This window comes from Electrophorus electricus, chromosome 22 (genome assembly GCF_041902795.1).
Source record: "Electrophorus electricus isolate QZ-2024a chromosome 22, ASM4190279v1, whole genome shotgun sequence".
NCBI lineage: Eukaryota > Metazoa > Chordata > Actinopteri > Gymnotiformes > Gymnotidae > Electrophorus > Electrophorus electricus.
The window spans coordinates 7,918,482-7,933,095 of record NC_137518.1 but is presented as its reverse complement, the minus strand read 5'-3'; positions in this window follow the sequence as shown (position 1 = coordinate 7,933,095).

Here is a 14,614-nt window from a genome sequence, read left to right as displayed (position 1 = left end):
GGGAGGCAGACATGGAGATGGCTCCAGGACTGATAAGAGAATGTAAACATGCAGGGACACAGTATCATCAGTCTGTTGGCTGGAGCCCATATAAGATGGTAACTTCTTGTCAGATATACACAGGTGATGTAACTTAAGCAGTGTTTTTGTACATAAGGCATACTTTGAATGTAATGTGTAACATCTCTCTCAGGCCTGGGACTCAGATCTTTTTCAAGACATAATAATCAATTAGCATAGTGATAACAAGAAAATTCAAACAAGATAAATGTTCAAACAAGAGATAATTCTACCAGAGGATACATTAAGGTTCAATCCTCAACAAAATACTGTAAAAGGTCTGTCCTGTTTTGTTCACAAATTAAATTAAATAAAATTGCTTTTATTGTCACATCACTTTAAGACAGGTGTGAAGGTGAGAGAAAAGCTTGGGGGCGTAGTCCCTCGCCCCAGTGCGATGGCTGACAACTTACAGAGTCAAAACATTTTTAAAAAGCAGGTACATGAGGTGACTTCCAAACAAGGATACAGTCACAATGGCCCACATAAAAGCTATTAAGTGCTAAAGCAAACAGGGACCAAGAAAGCGAAAACAGGGATAACAAAATGTAGTTGGGTTGCAGTGTTGCAAATCCTTGCCTTGGCCCCTCAGACCTAACAGGCTTTATCATGAGATATTTGGATGCGGATGGGACAGGCCTCTTTCTAATCCCCTTTTATAATTTTCAGGCACATTTTTCACATTCCATCAGGCTAGTTGTGGTCAGCAGGAGAATAGAGTGCCTGTCATGGCGCTGGCTGTTGTGTTTGTGGAGCTGGGGAGGTTGAGGTGAACTCATACATATGTTTAAGAACTTTTTTTCAAGGGACTGTGCATATAAACAAGTGAGGTATGCAAGTATGTTCAGGGCATGTATGGTTGTGCATGTGCTTGTGTTTCCAAGCATGCATGAATCTGTTTTCATGTGAGCAGGCACTCATGCATGTATTTGTAGGTTTTATCTTGAGAATGTCTTTGCATGGAATCTTTTAACTATATTTTAAAAATACACTCCAATATCATTCCAAGACATCAATCAACTTTTGATAGTTTCCACATGTAGAATTCAAATTATCTTTATCTGCTTTTCTTATAAAAGTTAGCAAAGACGCCTTTAGTTTGCACCACTCTCAATACTCTAGAATCGGGTGTAGAAAAAAATATGAGTGCTGCTGCTACCACAGATTGCCTCTTGTTGATAGAAACCCGGTCACGAACTTTCCTCCCATGCTAGATCCCTCCCTCCCTGGCCTCCAGCCTCTCATACACACACACACACACACACACACACACACACACATACACACACACACACACACACACACACATACACACACACACACACACACACACACACACACACCTACACACCTACACCCCCACCGTGGGTGATGTGATGTCATTCCCTAAACACACAGGCACGCAGAAGGAAGTGCCTTATAAAGTCAAACAGGCTAAACAGAACACACATATGGTTGTGAGGAAGGCAGCAGGGCACACTGCTCCCAAAGCTGCCTGCCAGAATGGGGAGAGCCCCATACCCGCAGCAAAGCCTGCCTTTCCAATCATACCACAAAACTTTACAGTGCAACTAAAGCTTTTGGCATGAGCAGCAGAAATGCTGTCTTTTCTTTTTTCTTTCTTTTTTTTTTTTGGACCATATAAATCAGGCTGCTGCAGAGCTAACTGACTGTTCCCCATGACCCATTTCTTCTAGATAATTATTGTTCATTAATATTGGTGCTTAAATACAAATCTAAATACAAAATCTTTGTTATAAAACCTTGAGCTGGACTTAATTTTCCCCCCACATCTGTTTCACAGTCTTTCATAACAGAGGTACAGGGGGGAAAGAATCCAAATGTAATCTAGTTTCTGCTGATTTTCTCTCCTATTTGATCAACCCAGCCAAAGCAGAACCTGCCTAAGCATGCATATACTTGGGCTTCACCTTCCACTATACAAGAATTCACTACTGCTGATTTCTAGAACTCTGAACCCAAGGGAATTTCTCAACCCCAGGGGCACACTTCACAAAACGGCAAGACACATGTGTGACTCACTGGCACAAGGCGTCCAGATTCCAGGAGGACGGGCGTGCCCACAGTGACGAAACGGAGTGAATCACCAGTGGAGGTCAACAGGTCAGCAACCTCCACCTGCTGATGTAATCTGGCTGTAGCCGTTACTAAGGAAGCTCAAGGTTCCTGCCTTAAGATAACGCCAGCACGTATCAGAAGTGTTTCCTCATCCAAAGGATGAAAAAACACTGTCTAGCATCAAAGTGGAGGAAGACAAAGCTTCTGGTCAGACCTTTACAAAATAGACCATAATTTCCCTCGCTCACGTGTTCATTGATGAAACACTACAGGACAATCTCTGGAACAGGCATCTACTTACAAAAAAACAACAACAACAGCCTGATCACAGTTAGGGCACACATTTGGGATGCGGAATGTATAAAGCATCCTGTATAAAACTTGCATTGCATAAACTTAGCCAATATGTTTACATTTGCCTCTATATTTATTTAGTCTGGTGTACTAAATCTGTTCTTAATGCTATATGGCCAGAACTAACAGCTGTGGAAAGAATGATGACAAATCAGGTCAACAAGCCAAGCATGTTCATATTCCTGTGTTTAGTCAATACTGTGGGGGGACTGAGAATGTCTGAGAGCCAGCCATATGGTTTGAGGCAAAACACACACACACACACACACACACACACACACACACACACACACACACACTCTCTCTCTCTCTCTCTCTCTCTGCCTCTCTCTCTCTTTCTCAGCCAGAGACATGACTCAAATCCAAGAGCCACAGGCTGTCATTGCTCATGAAAATATAAATATTACCTTATTACAACATTTGGAATGATTACACAACCTTTACTCAGCCTCCTCTTTCATCCCCCTCTATTATTATTCATTTCCTCAGTTGCTATTATGATGGTTGATTTCCTGGAAATCACTGGAAATTAAATAGATACCTGAACCCTGAACCTTAGTTACTAATGACAGAGCATAAGAGATGAAGTGGCACAAGTGCCAGCCAATAAACCATGATAATGAGATCCTGATTAACAACATATTTGGTAAATTCAACACAGAACAAGGACTAGGACCTCTAGAGACCTACATTATATTTTTTTTTATGTCACCGTTATGTCTCCTAAATAGAGCTGTCACTCATGTAATTATAGAAATCTTGTTGCATTCTCCCTTTCTTTCTCACAGCCTCTCCAATCCTTCAGTTGTCTTGTAGGATTCATAATTTTATGTGCAAAGTACATAAAACAATATGCCAACCTAATCACGCAGCACGTTTAGAATCCTGGACAAAAGGAAAAATTGAGAAATAGGTAAAGGTGGTTGGATATCCTTCCAACTAGTTTTGCCCCAGAAGAGAAAAGTCACTGGAGGCAAACATATGCATGTGGCCAACCTACTCACTGAGAAACATCAAAAAAAAAAAAAAAAAAAAAAAGTACAGATCTGGCAGTTTTTCAATCCATCTTAATAACCTAAAATAAATGTGAACTCTTTTTTTTCTCAGCATGAGGTTGGTTTAGAAACAGTTAATGTCCGGCATTATGGCATGTCTGTGATGACTATTCCAGGTTTTTCTGCATTTTCATGTTTTCAAGGCAAGGTCAAGGATTTTTCTGTGTAGCAATCAATTTGTCTGACATGTCAGTTGATAGCTGAGGGACATGCTGCTTTCCTGGTTTCCTGCACCAGTGTTCCTTGGGGAATGACTACAGAAACACTCCCCATACCCACTGTTAAAGATTTCATCTGTGTTGTTGAGAGGATTTTGCTATATAGCAGTAGCCAGGAGTGGATATATAAAAACTGTTTATTGCTACCATTAACCAATTTCACTGTATCAAATATTGTCAGCAAGTTTAAAGTAAGGTTTAATTAAATCACATTTTAAGTTGCACTTGAATGTGGCATGATCATTGAAGTGTGATGTCATTCTGGGATGAATCTAGATCCCTGAGATGCTAAACCACTTCAACTTTAGGTATTCTAATATAATAGCAGTGTGTATGCACAATATATCCAGATCTCTGGCACTCCTAGGGTGTGTGAGTACATAAACTCATGCTTGTAACGTAAAGTCCATGTCCGATTCACTGGAGTGATAACTGCATACTTTATCAAAGGGTACCGTTTTCTTTTCTGGACTTCCAGTTAAAATGGCCATACATTAATCCACAGAGGTTACTGCCTCTATGTTTAAACCACAGCCAGACAATTACATTAATTCTAGACAACGCTTGCCGCATTGTAGGAACTTAATGCACCCTAGCAACTGGTATAAGACCATGCCAAACTCACTTTTTCCATCCTTTACAAGTGGACAACCCATGTAGATGCATTCATCTGAAGGTTAAATGATATGCTCAATAGTGTTTTATTGAAGTGTGTGTGAATGCACAGTCTTAAAGTGCCCCTTATCACAAGGACAGGCTGAACTGAAAACCAGGTCTGAATGCATTACTGAATAGGCTGCAGCTACAATGGTTCTTGTGTTTCGGCACATATTTCCATAGCATGTATGACCAAATCTGTGTTGGGGCACTCACAGCCACCACAGAACTATTCAATATTTTCACTGTTCCTAGGATTGTGTTCTTCTGGACTGAGAGCCATTCAATGTAATTTAAATGCTATATAATAACTGTGATTGGTTATGTTGACAGGCTGTGCAATGTTATTTTAAGTTTTTTTTTTTTTGAATGTGTATGTATGTAAATGTGTATGTGTATGTGCATGTGAATGTAAATAAATAAATATATATATATATATATATATATATATATATATATATATATATATATATGATTGAAATGTTTGTACACTCATATATTATCACTACTGTAGCTATGCTGGTTCCACACATATCACACACACACACAAACACACTTGTGCATTTTTACTACCTCAACAACTTATACTAAATTACACTGCAGTTACTGTCTGGAATCTTCTTACAAATTATATAATTTTATATACAGCTGTATTTTGGCTGTCTCTAGGATTGTGCTCTTCTGAAATAAAATTGATGTTGTCATTCCTGGGATCTGTTGGCATCCCTCCTCCATCTTAATGGTCACAGCTCCATTGCCCCTATCATCACTGGGATAATCTTGGTGTTAACTTTCCAAATTGTCATTCTCTTTCAGTCCCTGGTATTTTTCCAACTTTTCTTATTCCTGATGTTTCCATCACTTTTGACTGCTGCATCTATTAAAGCTGCAGTTGGTAAGATTCAGATGAGAATGGACCTGAAAAAATTACCAGGCCCCTCCCACTCCCCCTCCCCTGCCCTCCAGCCCCAGCTCCAAAGCCCCTCCCTGCAGCAAAGGCTGGTATGCATATTGTAAAATATCAACATTGCTGGCCAACAAACAAGCAGAATTAAGTCTTTTAGATATGAAAAGTAATCTACTGCAATATCTGTTCATGATGATATATATTGTTGTGAATAGTGCTAAATAAGCAGTACACCACATATAAGAACATTTAGCTGTGAGAGCACAAGCACACATAAATATCAGGAGGAACACCAAACTGATACAACGGACAATGCTATTTTCAGAGAGCTTTTCTCTCAATTTCAATGTCCTTTTCATTTACATCTAATTGTACACTGATTGAAACATGTAAATTACCATAATGTGAATTTAGCAGATGCTCTTATCTAGAGAAACTTACAAAAGTGTGTGTGTGCAATGGATACATTTCTGTTGACCTCTCTTTGTCATGTAACTTGTTGTTGGCAAAGGAGGGGCATACAGTTTTTCACTGATAGTTCCAAAACCACTGTTCTCGTGAAGTTCCTGAAGAAGCTCATTAATTGCGCTTGAATGAGTGAAAGTATGCATGTACACTAACAGTAACTGACACTCTATCAGATAGTCCTCTTGGCTCTGAATGGTTGTTCTTATTCATTCTGGACCATGGATCTTATTCTTTGTAGGATCCTACGCCCTCCTTCCGACTGGCATGATCTTGGTTGGAGTGCTCCATGCGTTGTGAAGTCTTTTCTGGTCTTGATGTTGGCAGGCTTCCAGTTCTTTTCTTAGTCAGTTTATTGTGTCTGCAGGGTATTTGATGACTTCCAGGGAATATGTATTTATGGCTTTGATGTTCAACTGGGTCTTGAGGACCTGCCTTAACCGTGATAATGCTTCTTGTTTCTTCCTTATGATTCTTGTTTGATTGGAGAATCCCCAGGTATTTGTAGCTGTCCTCCAGGTCTGTTATATAGCCTTATAAAAGTTATATTCCTTCTGCCCTGATCACTTTTCATCTTTTTACTATTCCTTACTTGACCACACTTCTCCAGCCTGAATGACATACAAGGTGTTTTCACACTTCTACCAAATACTAATGTTTGCACCCAGGACCGATTCTGGGCTGGTTTGATGAAAGGGCTCATTATCAATTGGTTAGCTTTCATATACGACAACTCTATCCAAACCATAGATCAATTGAACATTTCCATATGTCACTTTGCTCTATGTAGGATCACAAAACAGAAGGAAGAGTTTTCATCCATTTGCTGTTTTATTATTTTGCTTGTTTACAAATACTCAGGTGGCGAGGAACAGAACTTTTTGGATGCATGGAATTTCACCATTACAAAATTCACTACAAAATGAACCAATCACACAGCCCTACACATGGTGCTTGGAGCAGATAGCGTCCACACCTGCTGCGGCCCACTCCAGAATTTGCTTGGCGTGAACCCCAGACCACTGATTTCAGAAAGACCAGAGATTGGTAGTCTGGACAAGCCCTGAGTTCAAAAACAGCTTTCACACTTGACCATACGTACCAAACTTGCAGAGCAAGCAGACCCGGGCCCAGTAAAAAAAATCGGGTGTGAAAAACTCCATAAGAGCCTTCATCAAGTATTCAATGGGGTTGTGGAAGATAACCCTAGAGGCCAATTTCAGACCAATTGCATGAATCATCATCACCAACAAGAGTTACACTGACTTGGATGTCACCCGGGTCAAAAATGTCCCAATGCTGGGGGACCAGGGTAAACATGAATAGTGGGCTACTGGAACAAATACAAGATGCTCATGGGCAAATGTGGAGAATAGAGAATGGTTGCTACTACACAAGCAACCCCTGTGTGAGAGGGTATATGCAGAAGATATGGGAACTATGGATGCTTCGAAAACCAACAGCTAGTCTTGCACCTAAAGGACTAGTAGCTCAGCGTTCCAACATCTGCAAGCCGCAACTGCTATCACAATTCAAGATAGACCAGGTGAAACATGAATGCTATAGCAAGGGGGAGCCAGAACAACAGGTCATAAACCCCACACCATTCCCAACATTGTGATCCAAGACCCAATGGACCCATGGACTAAGCTCAACACCAGAGTTACTGACCTGAGATTGAAGATCATGGCTAAGATGAGTACCAGCTGTAGTAGACTACCATGAGCAAGTGAAGCACCTGAAGAAGTACTGGAAGATGTGAATGCAGCACTATGAACAATCAATACTGTGACCATCACTGAGACCAACCATGTGATATATGCCATAGCAACAGTGAAACTTGAGATGCATTGCTACAAGATGAACAGCATCAAGGAGCAGTATCCTCCATGGAGAATGAGGTTGGAAGCCAAGATAAGGGCAACACGAAGAGAAGTTAGCTAGCTATCAGAACTGCAGAAAGACATGATGAAAATGATGAATATACCTGAGAAGTACGACAAGCTGTCCATACCTGAGGCCTTGGAGACTGCCAAGCAAGAGCCTGAAGAGGTACACAAGAGAAGAAGCCAGGAGAATAAACAGGTTGCTCTCCCATGAGCCATCCAAAGTGTACTCTGCCACCGAGAGTGAATGAACCGGCTGCTAATCAATGGAACCCACCCTGAATGGTTAACTGAAGATCAAACAGTCCTGATCCTGAAGGACCCCTGAAAGGGCAGCTTCATTCAATTAGTGGCCGAAAACATGCCTCTGCACAACATGGAATGCTTTAGGCTGTATAACATCACCAAAACTCTTAATAGCCTTCATCAAGAGGTCAAGTGGGACTGTGGAAGATGACCCTAGAGGCTGACTTCATCAAGTGCAAGATTTACCACTGCTGTTCTGCATAGGCCTGAACCCTCTCAGTGAAATCATCTCCAAGAGTGGCTAGTTACCGGCTGCAAAATGGAGCAACCATCAGCCACCTCCTCTACATGGATGACATCAAGCTGTATGCCAGAAGTTAACAATACAATGACTCACTAATCCATCTCACCAGGATAGAGTGTTGCCTTAGAATTTCATTCGGACTGGAAAAATGTGGTCAGAGTTGAGGACACTGTACTACCTGAAGACAACATAGCAGATGTTGCACAGCTACAAGAACTTTGGAATCCTACAGGCAAATGGGAAGTCACAAGGAAGTCAGCCACAGCCAAATATCAACAAAGAGTAAGGCAAGGTCCTGAGGAGTCAGCTGAATGGGCACAAGAAGATCTGGGCTATCAACACCTATGCTCTACCAGTCATCAGATTGCATAATCTGGCATAATTAGATGGCAAAATGTGGAAATAGAAACCACTGACATCAAGACAAGGAAAAGCCTCAAAATGCATGGATGGTTTCCTTCTGAATCCAGCACTTTGAGACTACGTTCTAAGCAGAAGGAGGGGGGCGAGGATTAGGAAGCATCAATGCCACTATCCAGGATAAAACATCAAAGACCCAGGAGTATGTCAGGAAGATGGCCACAAGTGATGTGCTTAGTGAGTACCCCAGACAACTGAAACCTGAGGAGGATGGGAATGAGGAGAAGTGAGAATCATCATAGGAGGATAAACCCCTGCACCAGCAAAGAGTGGAAATGGCTGATATGGGGAAACCTTACCATTGGCTGGAAAAGCCTGGATTGAAAGACAGCACAGAGGCATTTACATTTCTAGCATTTAGCTGACACTTTTATCCAAAGCTTACAATTATGACTGAGTACAATTTGAGCAATTGAGGGTTAAGGGCCTTGCTCAGGGGCCCAACAGTGGCAACTTGGCAGTGGTGTGGCTTGCACTGGCAACCTTCCAATTACAAGTCAAGTACCTTAACCACTGAGCTATCACTGCCTCTAATCACTAATCATGGCAGCACAGGAACAAGTTCTGAATAAAACATGAATAGAGGCTGTAATCTAGCACACCAGGCAGGACCTCAGATGCAGGCTGTGCAAAGATGCCCCTGAGACAATCGAGCACATAACAGTAGGAAAGCAAGATGCTAACAGACAGAGCATACATGGAGTGTCACAATCAAGTGGCTGGCATAGTATACAGAAACATCTGTGCCGAGTACGTACTGGAAGTTCACACCCCCAAAAGTGGTGTAGAATAACCGAGCTAAGATCTTATGTGACTTCCAGATCCAGACTGACAAAATGGTAATGGCTAACCAACCGGACAGAGTAGTGATGGTCCAAGAGCAAAAGAGGGCTGTCATGATAGATGTAGCAATCCCAAGTGATTGTGACACCGGGACCAAGGAACATGAACAGCTCAAACAATTCCAAGGGAGATGAGCTGGAAAAGATGCGGAAAGTGAAGGCAACAGTGAATCCTGTGATAATCGGAGCACTAGTGATAAGTGCTAGGCCAAAGCACTCAAACTGAGAGAGTGGCTTCCGCAAATCCAAGGAACAAAATACGAGATCTCCATCCAGAACAGTCCAGGGAGCAGCTAAGATTTTAAACAGGACCCTCAGGTTCTCAGGTTCTCAGCAAAACAACTTCTATAGGCTACAATGGCAAGTATTTAGTATATCTTCACCTTACACTTGAGCAATAGCAGGAACCTGGCTCTCTTAAACCTGAACGGAACCTGAATGGACTTGTACCAGATGATTACTTAAAATTGAAAGAAGTCACATTACTGAGTCAAGAAGAAAAAAATATCTGCTAAAATATAGTTTCCTTCTGTTGCTGTGAGTCACCCGGAAAAGCATGAAATATTAATTAAGTCTGACCTGTCAAGTCAGATTTGGCAGGAGTTTTTTGGACCATGTCAGATGTCTTTAAGTATAAAGATCACCTACATACTTAGAAAACATTTCCATCACCAAGTTCAACTGATTGAGTTGTCTTTGAATATTCCTTCAATGCCAATGCAGTCATCACACAAATCTGCTCGCGGACATGGAATGCAGGTCAACCAATTTTACAAATGTTCTCCCACATATTTCAAGCAATTCCCTAAACTTATATAGTGCAGCTTTTCTCTGTAGTAAGGTTTAGTCTTGTTCTGTAGCTTTAAAAAACCCATGAAAATGTTTAAAAAATCACCTTATCACTATAGATGTTTCATCATAGGATTAGTGCTCATTCTAAAGTGTTACTTGTTCTCTCTGAATTCAAAACCAACACAGTCATTGCTTTACCAGCACCAAGATACTTAAACTGAAAGCTAAGATAACACTGGCTGCATATTCTGTGCTCTAGGTTAGGAGCGAAAACAGGGTGCAGTTACCCGCCACAGAGTGCTGGTATTATGTAACACCAGCTTCATTGCGAGCTGTTATAGAACCGGCCCTGCAACACAGCTAGGCACATTCAGACTTTCATGCATAGGAGTCCAAGCACAGACATCATAAATGCCTCAAGATGTGCAATGATTATTAAATGTATCTTGTCCTACCTATTAAAAATGAAGGTGAACATCTACATTAAAAATAAAAACCATGCAACAACTGTCCTAATAACCTATGTTAACTAAAAATCAGTGTACAGTTCAGCCTGGATTTTGTGAAACTATGACCTGGTTTTCTAAAAACAAATTATGTCATTGAATCTCATCTAATGCACAGAGACAACTTCAAAAGACATTTGTGTGTAGGTAGGTGTGAACTAGAGACATCTGGGCTTTTCTTTCAGTGAAGGTGGACATCTGCATTCTCAGTGGACAAGGAGCGAAAAATTGATGTGGGTTTAAGGGCCCATAAATTCCACCCAGGCTGAGTTTATTTAAGCTTGCTTTCCAGGCTCCTGCAAACCAGGGATGCATTAACCATACAACATGCCTAGCAGCGTGCAGCAGGATGTGTGGCTGGTGGGGGAGGGATGCACCCTGACTTGAGTCTTTACTGTAAATACAGGGTTGTCTGAAGGTGTGGGTATGGGGGAGGTTTTAAGTTCACAATGAATAGAGATCACCAACCCTTAGCTTAAAGCCAAATAGCAAACACAGACAAGGAAGAAAAAAAAATGTTAACAGACATGTCATGGTATAGCCACTAGCTTTGTTTTTTTTCCTTTTAAGTTACTGATATTTCTGTCCATTTTTATATGTCAGCGTTATTTAAACTCAAAGCTCATTTTCTGAAGTGTCACTGTCTTTATTTTGTACCACAAATGTGTGTAGAATTTAGGAATGCTCCAATAAAAGTTTAAATGTAGTACTGTTCTATTAGAATAATAAAAATGTCATCATGTAAGTCAAAATATTAACTGGCAAATAACCCTTGATGGGCCTCACAACCAGCAGGCCGAGGAAAAGCTCTTGGCTGTTCACAGGACAGAAACAGGAGGTGGTGAGGACTCCTGACCTCAAACTGTCTTTTTTTTTGGCTCATCAAATGTCAGCAACTGCAGTGGTGGTTGATGAGATAATTGCATTTACACATGACTCAATTCCTAAATTACCAACCCTTACACTCATCACTCACTCACACACACACACACACACACACACACACACACACACACACACACACACACACACACACACACACACACACACACACACACACACACACACACACACACACACACATACTGGGGTGCCTTAAAACTCACATAGGTAAAACTACTAAATCCACATATGAATACATGATGCATAATGACTTGTTCACCTGAGGCATATTTCAGTTTGGCTTCACAATTCTTTTTTAAAAACTCTTCTAGTTCTTCTAGAAAGTTTTAAAAATTTGCCTTTCTTCTGATGTTGCTTTTTTCTTTTTTTTATTTTAGCTATTTTTCTCTCTCAGGAGCTCAAACACACCAGACTTCAAGAAAAATTTATAAAGCGTACTTGTTTAAAATGCTCTTGTCCACAACAAACACTGCATACTAATTAACTCCCTTAACCTTATAATTAAACCCTAAGATCTGTTTTCACTATACTGCCACTACCTGATTCAGAACATAGATCTATCGTAGTATAGGTTTCAAACAGAGACACCTAATAATATGGATGTTTAACGCAGTCATGTTTTAGTGGTTGTGTATCACACCTATATGCATGTGTATTCAAGGGTATATTCAACAGTATAGGAGATGGAATGTGGGAGAATCTAAGTGCATTAATGTCTCCAACACACCAAATAAGTGACAAGCAGAGTGGAAGTTACTGGTGCAGAAGGAAGGTAATCCTGATAGGTCTAAAGGTCAAACACAAGTATTCACATGCCTGACACCTCAGCGGTTCGAATAACAGGGAAGGGAGTGAGCAGAGAGCAGCTTGGAGCAGCATGGGCCACTTCCTAGCTGGCTTTCCCAGTTAGCCTTCCTCAAAGGCCCATAGGCTTCACTCAGGTATGCACAAACTTCAAACATCTGCTTATCACCAAAAGGAGAGTCATTACGAGCTCAGAGATGGCTGTGCTTTACATTTGGAGTGGAGTTCCAGCAAAAGTGATGGAAAAAAAATTTGTTTGCTGCATTAAACACGCCAGGCCAGAAAGTTAAAATGTTTACAGAAAAAAAAAATTGTGCCTATGTTTGAGGGCAATTTTAGAGAAGCATCTTCACTTGAGTGAACCTTTGAAAACTGTACTTCCAATTATGTTCTTATATTCTTATATTTTAGAATCTCAACCTTTTAATCCATAATTATGCTCTTTCTAATGTTTTTATACTTGGTGTGAAAACCAAGCCATATCTAGCATAAAGACTTATGTGAGCACAAAACTTGCTGTAATGACTAAATAAGCATTTGCTGCTTCAGTTTTTGTAGTGCATTCCTACAGACCTCTGATGACATTATGCTTAAGCATTGCACAAACGTTGGGGCCAGCCTATTTGCCTATTACAGAAAATACCTCTGGAATCATCAGTACATAATACATTTGGAGATTACATTAATTAGCAACTGAAGGCCCCAAGCACTGTCAATGAACTGTTCCAAGAATGATTAAGATCTACATTGCTATTTGACTTGAAAGACATGCTGTACAAACTAAACCATGCTATTTTATGAGCATGTTTACTTCTACCATTTAGTACATATTTTCATACTTTAGATTAAATAATGAAAGGATAACTTTTATTTATGATTTTAATTATATGTTAAAGAGTATTTGTTGTATTTCCTAGGAATGACTTTGTAACAAACGTTACATAAAAAAACATGCACCTTGCCCTATGTATTAGTAACTTGTTACCTGATAGGGGAGAATTCAAATTTGTGCAAAATGTACTGCTGTCAGATCCTGCCCATCTCCACTTGTGTACCTGTAAATACACAAAAACTATCCTGTGGGGTGCTGTGAACACACAACATGTTTCTTTTGGAGCAACTGGGCAACAGATCATGATAAAACCATCTGTGTCATATCTCACTAAGCAAGGACAATTGCACTTATCAACCAGGCAGCAAGTCTGGACAGACAGAGGATGTGGTGAGTGTTTACATCTGCTCTGCTAGTGAGATAAAGTTCCAATTTCCCATGGGGAAGAAATACAGGAGGTTCTTCATGGCCTAATAGCTTGCTGCATAAGACAGCTCTTGAGTCATCAGGATGTGCCAGGATCATTTTAATTTACAGATACAGTGTAGAATTACCAACAGTATATTTTGCTGTCTTTTATATTTATTTAAATTAGAAAGCAGATTTATCCCATTTAATAACACCCTACAGCATACAAAGAGAAGTAGAAAACTACCTCATGCTATTTTATAACATATTATAGCTTGCCCAGACTGCACAGTATATCACTGAAAGAGGATTTGAAAGTGGCAGAAAGGGTCTTTCTCACTTTTTTTTTTCTATTTTTATCAGTGGTTAGTCTGAAGCAGACAAACCTGGCTAAGGACAATATGTGTGGGAAGACATTACACATTCATAAAAGAGTGGCTCATCCCAGTGACTTTGTCTAGACGTTATTAGGCTGCTGAATGAAGATCGTTCTAAAAGTAGAATCCAAAAAGAATAATTAAGCTGTCTAAAGTCCTACGCAGTCTTTCCCTCATACACTCTGTTCTTCTCATTCGCAAGTGTACAATTAAGAGTATATTCTTTATTTGGTTCTCCCTCTTTTGTTGAAACATGTTTAACATTTGAGGTGTCTTGGTTTTCACTGATTGTTTCATTCCAAATTTTATTTTACATGGTTTAACAAACTGTACAAAAAATAAATAAATTCCTGCTGCTTTGCTTAGGCTCATGACAAATAACCTTAATGAGTGACAAGAAGTGAACACAATGCCAATGCAATAAGACAGTATGCTGTTGGCATGTACCATTTTGCGTGCAGGGAAGGGCACACAGCTCTAATCCCATTTCACACTTTCT